This window comes from Pan paniscus, chromosome 1, assembly GCF_029289425.2.
Source record: "Pan paniscus chromosome 1, NHGRI_mPanPan1-v2.0_pri, whole genome shotgun sequence".
In the NCBI taxonomy this organism is placed as follows: domain Eukaryota; kingdom Metazoa; phylum Chordata; class Mammalia; order Primates; family Hominidae; genus Pan; species Pan paniscus.
The window spans coordinates 120,915,694-120,924,808 of NC_073249.2; the positions used below are offsets into that span (position 1 = coordinate 120,915,694).

Here is a 9,115-nt window from a genome sequence, read left to right on the forward strand (position 1 = left end):
CTGCATCTGTTTTCATAAAGATTTCTAGAGCTGGAGGACTTTTATTATAATTTGGAACATAATTATAGGTTCTCATGTTAATATTTTCAAATGGTTTACTTCGTTTCATGTCTTTTCAAACATTTCTCAGTAGATTTATTTCCACTTATATTTTCTGAAAATAAAATCAGATTTCATACATACAATTATTCTTGCATGATTTATTTTAGCTACCTCTTCTATTTATTTATGGGTGTGTTTCTCAATTTCTTTTACTTTTAAGCTTTGTTATATCATTTCTCTAAGCATTTTGTGTTCTGATCAGGTACCTATTTATACTATATATTGAGGGGAGCTGTTAATTGTAGCACTATTTCCAGAACTGGATTGGGGAAAGAATGTGTGTGTATTACTGAAATGGAGGAAAAAAGATTGGTGAATGTTTTACTTAAACTCCTTCATTTCATTTTTCATCTTAAGCTCACTTAGGAGACCATGTACAAAACAGCTCATGGAGTTCTTGATTGTAGAGTGTACTTTGTATTGTGTGCAGTGAAATTATTCTTGTAGTAAAGAGTACTCTAAGATGGATTCACCTACACTAAAAGTCTCACATATCTACAATTGAATGATAACAAAATACCTGCAGATGGAAAATAGAAAATTAAATTGATTTACACTGGTTTCAGTAGCTTCAGTGAAATAGTTGTTGTATGAAAGTGTATCTTTTATTTTTCTCCCAGGGGAAAATATTTTTCTACTTTTTCTCCAAATTTTAACCATATAAAATAACACATAAAAGAACATCAAGTTAAGATGCAGAAATAAACAGTGTTATGCCATTGTCTGTCTTCGCTCTTATGAAAATGTTTAACAAAATATTTAAATTAAAGGAAAACTCATGCAAATCTGCTAAAGGGAAATTATTGTCCACATGTAGTATATAATAAATGAGTACTTGATACAGTACATATTGAACTTGACCAGAGAAATTCTCCAAGGAACACCCTATATCTGATCCTTTTCTTAAAAACAGTAACGTTCCAGGGAAATTATTATAGAACACCTAAACAGAAGCCTATTAAAAACAACTAATTTGTAATGAGACCTGGAAGCAAGAGAAGCCTTGAGTCATACAGGGGGTTTATGATTTAGACTTATTTTTGTTATCCAAATACAATGTAGTATTGAAAAACAATGATAATGACGATATATTATAATTTGGGGAGTGGCTAAAATAAACAGACAGACAGCAGGACATAGAGTTGGTACACCAGCGTAGTGGAGACAGCAACAGAAAAGATATGCAGCAAAACCACAAGTTTGACTAGTATAGAGTTTGCCACAACAGAATGATAGACATAAGAAATTGACTCCCTTTTTTTACAGGTTCACCATTCCCTGAGAAGGTGAGACGCAGCTATGACGCTCCTATTTTAGGTTATTCTAGGGTTTCTTGCTGGTTAACTTCAGGTAGCTATATCTCCAAACTGATAGTGCAATTTTATATCAACCACTTCTACGGCTTAACATTTCTGTTTTGAATGGACTTAGAATGAGAAGGAATGCTTGGATCTGACAGATAATTTAATGACATAAGCAAGAATTAGAGATACCATTTAGCAAAGCAATAGATGAGTCATAAAATATGAAGATAGGTTTGCTTTTTTCCTGTACTAGGTTTTATGTTATTCTGGTCATAAGAGTCTTTTTTTTTTTAATTTGAGGAAGTAAATTTTTGGAGGTAAGTTCAAGATTCCTTGAAATTTTTTAGATATATTAAATTCAAATAGCAACCAAAACATGCTTCCAGGATAATAGATTAGCATATGTCACACCACTAGGACACACCTACACTTCAATCTTCAAAATCCTGAATCGATCAGATTCAAACATCTTCTTTGGAAATTGTTAGACTGTTGACTAGTTTGGGGATTGTTCTGGAGGTTCAGAGTGAGATGATAAATTTGAACATTTCCTTTGGGTCCCAGGAAAACACATATAAATGTCTAGTGGTATGTGACATATCCCCATAAACTGAGTGCGTGTCATTCTTCCTTCCTCACAGAGTCTGGCTTATATCTAAGAGGCAGAAAATGTGAAATACATACTTTCTTCGTTTTTCTTGTTGAAATGTATGTAATGGAAACAAATGCTGGAAATGTTTTCTTACATAATAAAGACTCATCCATGAAAGCACCCCCTTGACAACTGCAGAAATTGTTGTTCCTATATGTGATGCCTGGAAGTAATGGAGCCATCCTATGTGCAAGAAGAGAGGCATCACCAGCACATTGAAAACTGCAAAGTAACTTTATGCTTAATATAAAAATGTTGGTCTATTCTCCTCTGGAACTCTCTGCCTCTGATCTTTTCATCAAATATTATAAGGCATAAGTCTTCAAGTGCTAGTTTTCTGGCTTCTGTTGATTCCGTTCCCTGATGCCCATCCTGGTGAAAATGAACAATTGTTCCAGTTTTCATCATCTTTCAAAGGCATCTTTTCTGCAATCTCAAATGTCCTGTTCATTAGCTACTGATTTTATCGTTTTGATTCCCTGATTCTGTAATAAGAAATAATGCCAGAAGAATTATAGAAATTATAAAAAAGGAAGAAAGATTATTAATATATAAACATTTATATTGTAGCTCACATTTTAAAAACTCAAATTTAGTCAGTTTCTTATTTTTAGAGCTACAAATCTGAGCAACTTCTTCAATTATAGCCTGGTAAAAATTAGGGTGACAGTTTCATCTTAGGCATTTAGAATGGCAAATGTCAAGTTTTCATGAACCTAGGTGTGAAACAGGGCTCTGTGTTAGTATGCCTGGGATGTGGAATCTAACAGCAATCTACCGGATGATAAGAAATAGAAGAAATTTTTCATTTGATGCAAATTATATCTCTGAATAGATCTTTCTATTGTTAATATTATTAAACAGAGAAGAAAAAAGCCCTCATTTTTAACCTATGAAAAAATTCCACAATGACAAAAAAAGGATGGTTATATCATTCAAGGATAAGATAAAAGGGGGCTTTGAAAAAAGAAAAATGTTAGAATATATCTGTCCGTGTTTTCAATGTAATTAAATGTAACTTGGATCTAGTGTAATAGATGAAATGTGGAATGATAAGACAAAAGACATACGACAAAACTTCTCGCTGAGAGTCAGATTGAAATAAAGTGGAGACGGATGAGATAGGGAAATATTGAAATTAAATTAAATGCAGTAGCAGGGGAAAATGTCTGATACCTTAAGAAAAGGAAATAACAGCGTTGATACTATGGAAAGTGATGTGAAGAAAAAAAAATATGTCCCAGAACAGGGAGGGTGGGGCAAAGTGATGAAAATAACAAGCACAATGGGTATGTATGGAACATCAAAAACAGAAATACACCTAGAGAAAATTAGTGCTCCCTAGAGAGACCTTTGAGACTCCTGGAGTCTAAAATAATCTCCCAATTGACGCTATGTCCCACATACAGGGCATACTGGTGTAAGGTTTGGGATGCTAAGCTTTGGGCAGTTCCACCCCTGTGGCTTTGCAAGGTTCAGCCCCCATGGCTGCTGCCATGGGCTAGAGTTGTATGTCTGTGGCTTTTCCAGGGGAAGGGTGCAAGGTGCTGGTGGATCTACCATTCTGGGATTCGGAGGATGATGACCCCCTTCCCATAGCTCCAGTAGGCAGTGCTCCATGGGGATTGTGTGTGGAACCTCCAACCTTCTACTTCCCCTCCACGCTGCCCTAGTAGAGGTTTTTTGTGGCAGCTTTGCCCCTGCAGCAAGCTTCTGCCTGGACACACAGGCTTTCTCATACATCCCACAAAATCTAGGCAGAGGCTGCTAAGCCTCTGTCACTCTTGCATTCTGTCCATCTGCAGGATTCACACCACATGGAAGCTGTCAAGGCTTACAGTTTGCACCTTCAGGTGCTGGAGTTGCAGACTAAGCTGTAACCAGACCCCTGTGAGTTGAGGCTGGAGCCAGAGTGGCTGGGATTTGGGAAAAGTGTCCCAAGGCTGAGTAGTACCATGGGAATAACGCACAAATACATTCTTACCTCCTAGATATCTGAGTCTGTGATGAGAGATGCTGCCTGGGAGATCTCTGAAGTGTCTTTGAGGCCTTTTCTGCATTGTCTTGGCTATCAGCCCTTGGCTCCCTTCCAGTTATGCACATTTCTCTAGTAAGTGGTTGCTCCACAGCCTGCTTGAATACCACTACTTAAAGAGCTATGTATTCCGCTGTCACATGGCCAGGCTGCAAATATTCCAATTATGATCTGTTTCCTGTTTAAATATAATTTCAACCTTAAGTCATTTCCTAGATCCCATGTTAGAGCAGAGGTTGTTAGAAGCAGCTAGGTCACATCTTGAATGCTTTGCTGTTTAGAATTTTCTTCCACCAGATACCCTAAAGTATCACTCTAAATTTCCATCTTCCACAGAGCCCGAGGACATGAACACAATGCAGTTATTTGCTAAAGCGTAACATATGTTACCTTTGTGCCAGTTTCCAATAAGTTCCTCATTTCCATCTGAGACCTCAGCAGCCTATACTTCACTGTCTATATTACTATCAGCATTTTTCTCCCAACTGTTTAATCAGTCTTTAAGAAATTAGAAACTTTTCTTCATCTGTCTTTCTCCTTTTGAGCTCTTCAAATTCTTCCAAATTCTGCCTGTTACCCAATTCCAAAGTTGCTTCCACATTTTCAGCCATTTTTCTAGCAATGTCCCACTCCTGGTACCAATTTTTTGTATTAGCCCTTGCATTGGTATAAAGAAATGTCTGAGACTAGGTAATTAATTTAAAAAAGAAGTTTAATTGGCTCATAATTATGCAGGCTGTACAAGATGCAGCTGCTGTACATCTGCTTTTGCTGTGGCCTCAGAAAGCTTCCAATGAAGGAGGAAGGCAATAGGGGAGCAGACTCTTCCCAGGGCCAAAGCAGGAGCAAGAGCAAGAGTGTGGGGGGAGGTGCCACTCACTTTTAAATGACTAGATCTCATGAGAACTCACTCACTATTATGAGGACAGCACCAAGGGGACAGTGCTAAACCATTCATGAGAAATCTGCCCCCATGATGCAATCATCATCCACTAGGCCCCACCTCCAACACTGGGGACTACAATTCAACATGAGATTTAGAGGGGTCACATACCCAAACTATATCAGGCCCTAAATAAACTTTAAAAGTAGTCTTAGCCACAAGGACTGTAACTCCTAGGTAAGTCCTAGTGCTGAACTGAGTTCAGAGCCAGTAGACTTTGAAGGCACACGAATTACTGAGGCACCAGCAAGGATGGCTAAGGCAATACTTACACCACCCCTACCCCTACCCCTACCCCAGGAAGCACAGCTCATGGCTTCAAAACAGACCCTTTCTTCCTCTTGAGGAGAGGAGAGGAAAGAGGACTTTTTTGTGCATCATTTTGATACCAAATCAGACACAGGAAGGTAGGGCAACAATCAGAGTTGTGAGTCACCCTTTCCATATCATAGCTTCCAGTTAACATTTCTAGACACATCCTGGGCCAAAAGGGAACATGCTGCTTTGAAGACAAGGATACAATGCTGCCAAACCTGTCCTGCAGACTGTGGCCAAGCAATGAATGGAAGAATTACGCCTGTGCCAAACCTAAAATCAAAGGCCAATGCGGAACCTATGACATGGTGCTTGCTTTGGGAGATCAATCAGGCTCTTGGTGGGAGATTATGGAAGGAGAAAGTTATACAGATTTAGTTTCTCTTCCTGTAATACTTTTAATAGAATGGTGAAATGGCTTATTGAAAATTCAGTTATGGCACCTGCTAAAACAGTCCAGTGAAGGTGGGTACTGTCCTACACAATGTAATATATGGTGTTATTTCTTTCATAATCAGAATACACAAGTCTGAAAAGTAAGGAGAGGAAGTGTGCATGGTCCCTCTTACTAAATCACTTAACTATTAGCTCACAAAATATTTTTTTTCTTTTCTCACAGTCTTAGATTTTTTTTTTAATCTAGGGTTATTAGTTCTTATTGGAGAAAAACTTTCAATATGGCTTGTGACATTGGTCTTGCTATTTTATGTTGAGTGTGACAACAAGATCCACATGCCATTGAACCAAAGATAGGACAGAATGATTGATTCCACATACCAAAGGGAAATAAGGCTGCTTGCGCTCAACAGAGGTAGGGTAAACTATGAATGGAATCTAAATGCTTTCCTGAGTACCTCTTGAAACTTCCATGGTAAATGGTAGATGTCAATAGAAAAATACAGGAATCCAATAAATGCAGATCATAATGGACTCAGGTCCTTCAAAAGTAATTTAACTTACCCCATGAAGCAGATAATTCTAAACAGCTGAGATGTTACCTGAGGGTGATGGAAAAAAAGGTGTAGGTAAATATCAAAGGGAACAATAAATATCAACTATAGCCTTTTGATCAATTGCAAAATATAAACTGCATTACCAGAGTATATTTCTGTTATATTTCTATCAAACAAACTATTATCCATTTATGTATTTTCTTCTATGTATGTTTGCTGAAATAAATTTCTCTCTTATTTGGAATAAGGCTTTCTGGTAATGCTTAACTTTACTCTCATAGATCATCCAAAGATCACTAGAAGCTGTATCCATAACTAAGGAAGAAGAGATGTTGTCTGGAATTCCTGGAGTTGAGATGGTTACCATGACTGTTACACTTTGTGTCTACCCTTTCAGAAGAGATGATGGATGAGAGTGTCTCCAATCTCTATTTTTGTTTCTTTCACCTATCTATTATATCTCTTTACACACATAGAAAATAGTGTAAAGAAAAATATCAACATTTTAAGAGTGTTTGTTCCTGAATTAGGAGTTATGACCTACTTTTCTTTCTTGTTTGCATGCTCCTGCTATTTTAAAATTATCTACAATTCACTTCTGTGCTTTCTATTTTTGTTACTATACGTATTGTATTTTCTTATTATGTTCATTGACATAATAAGGAAAATAAAAAGGTAATATATGATTTCCTCATGTTAGTCAAAAGCATAAAGTTTTTGTATGATTGTAGGACTAGAATAGATGCTAAGTAGAACAAGAGAAGGCATTTACTTGGTAAAAACACATGTTTAATGAAACAAGGTAATAATAAATTAAAAATTACATAAATACTTAACTCTAAGGGCTAAGAAGGTGGGAAAGAAGAAAAAAACATGAGTTCATTCAACAGTTCTGATGGTGGTCCAATACTTCTGTTGGATTTGGAATTACTAGTGTTTCTTGTGTAATTATGTCTTAAAAATTTGATATACGTTACATGCATTCTCTTATATTTATCAAAAATGTCCTCCTTAATTATAACCTTCTATCCTCCTTGACATTTTAAACTTAGTCTTATGATATCTCTCCTTAAAATCATGTAAGGAATTATTTCCTAGATGCTGTATTCTCTCCTCATTCAGGCTTCCTCCCTCTTTAATTTTTCTTTATCCAGTTGGTGACATCTTTCTTAATTTAAACTATATATTCACCAAGACTTTCTATTATTTATCTGATTCTCCTTCTGAATCAATTGAAATGATCATTCTCATGTGACTTACTGCAAAAAACAGTGTAACTTTTCTTGAATTCCCAAACAAAATGAAACACCAACAACCATCTACCCAGTTCCCTAAATAATTCTTACGCTTAATTTTTCAAATTTTTCCATCTTCACATTCACAGCAGTGGTTTAGAACACTGACATAATCTGCCTAGATTATAACTGCAAATTCTTAAATGTACTTAACATTTCATGCTCTAAGGTATAATCAAGGTGATCATTATAAATTGAATTTGTAAATTTTCTTATGACCCTTAATGGCATCTTGTTATAAGATAAATTGATGGTAATGAAATAATATGCAATAGCTAAACATGTTTCATAATGCTATGAAATGATATTAGAAAATATTCAGTGTATATTTGCAATTAATGCATCTCACAAAAACTTTATATAATTTTGATTTTAGTTTTTAAAAATATGTTTATGCATACATGTAAATCTGCCATCTATTTCTCCATTTATCTATGTACGTATTTCTTTCACCATATCTATTATTTCTCTTTGCACACATAGAAAATACTGTAGAGAAAAACATCAACATTTTACGAGTGCCTGTGCCTGAATTAGGAGTTATGACCTATTTTTCTTTCTTGTTTACATGCTCCTGCACTTTTCAAATTATCTACAATTCACGTCTGTGCTTTCCATTTTTGTTACAATATGTACCTATTGACATAATAAGAAAAATAAGTGAAAAATATAAATAATATATGATTTCCTCTTTTCACCTCCTAGTTAATAATGAATTTTTCGGCTTGTCTTCAAAAACAACTAAAATACTGCAGAGAAAAATGTACCAATGTTAGATCCTGTGAGATTCTATCTGATTTAATCCCTGCTCCATTGTACCAAGTAAATGTCAGCTAACTTCACATTGCCAGATGTGAGGCATTTATCTATGAATGTTTGCTCATTTGACAATATTAGCTCTGGCTTAAGTCAAATGTTACTTATAGGGGGAGGGGGAAAGCATTGATGTTTAAAGCCTCCTCAGCCATATATATATATATATATATATATATATATATATATATATATGCCATTAATACACACACACACAATCACACACAATTTTCTCTGCTTATTTCTAGATCATATCCAGCACTTTCTGCTCTGCTTTTTCTTCAAATAGAATTTTAAGCATTTTCATTGCAAATTACTTTATACAAACCTTTCCATCTAATTGGTCGTAGTGATGTGGCACTACAGTGGTAGTGTGAGCAGCCACAAGATTTCTAGAATAGATTTGAATGATCACTATTAAGACATTAGAACACCAATTTTTCCTCTCACATCTCTCCCCCATTCCCGCCCTACTCAACAAAATTTAAAAAGTGCCCCATGAACAAATAGAGCATTTAGCATGCTTTAAATTGGTACACTTAATAATTGATGTTGTTTAACCATTTCCAGGTCCTTTAGCCATAACTGTGCTGAGTCTTCTTTTTTAGCAAATGGTCAGTCAAGTATATACTATGTGACAGGCACTATTATTAGTTCTGGAGATAACATGCTTAGTAGGAGAGAATCCAAGTCGTCAAGGAGC

The 9,115-nt window shown here is 35.8% G+C and overlaps 1 long non-coding RNA gene across 1 annotated transcript; it reads left to right on the forward strand.

Moving 5' to 3' along the window:
- The first annotated feature begins 3,864 nt into the window (after window positions 1–3,864).
- On the forward strand, window positions 3,865–6,995 carry LOC117974881 (uncharacterized). The gene is made up of 3 exons (XR_004665043.3): window positions 3,865–3,948; window positions 4,050–4,168; window positions 6,586–6,995. It is a non-coding gene; the product is annotated as an uncharacterized LOC117974881 (long non-coding RNA).
- Window positions 6,996–9,115: the final 2,120 nt, after the last annotated feature.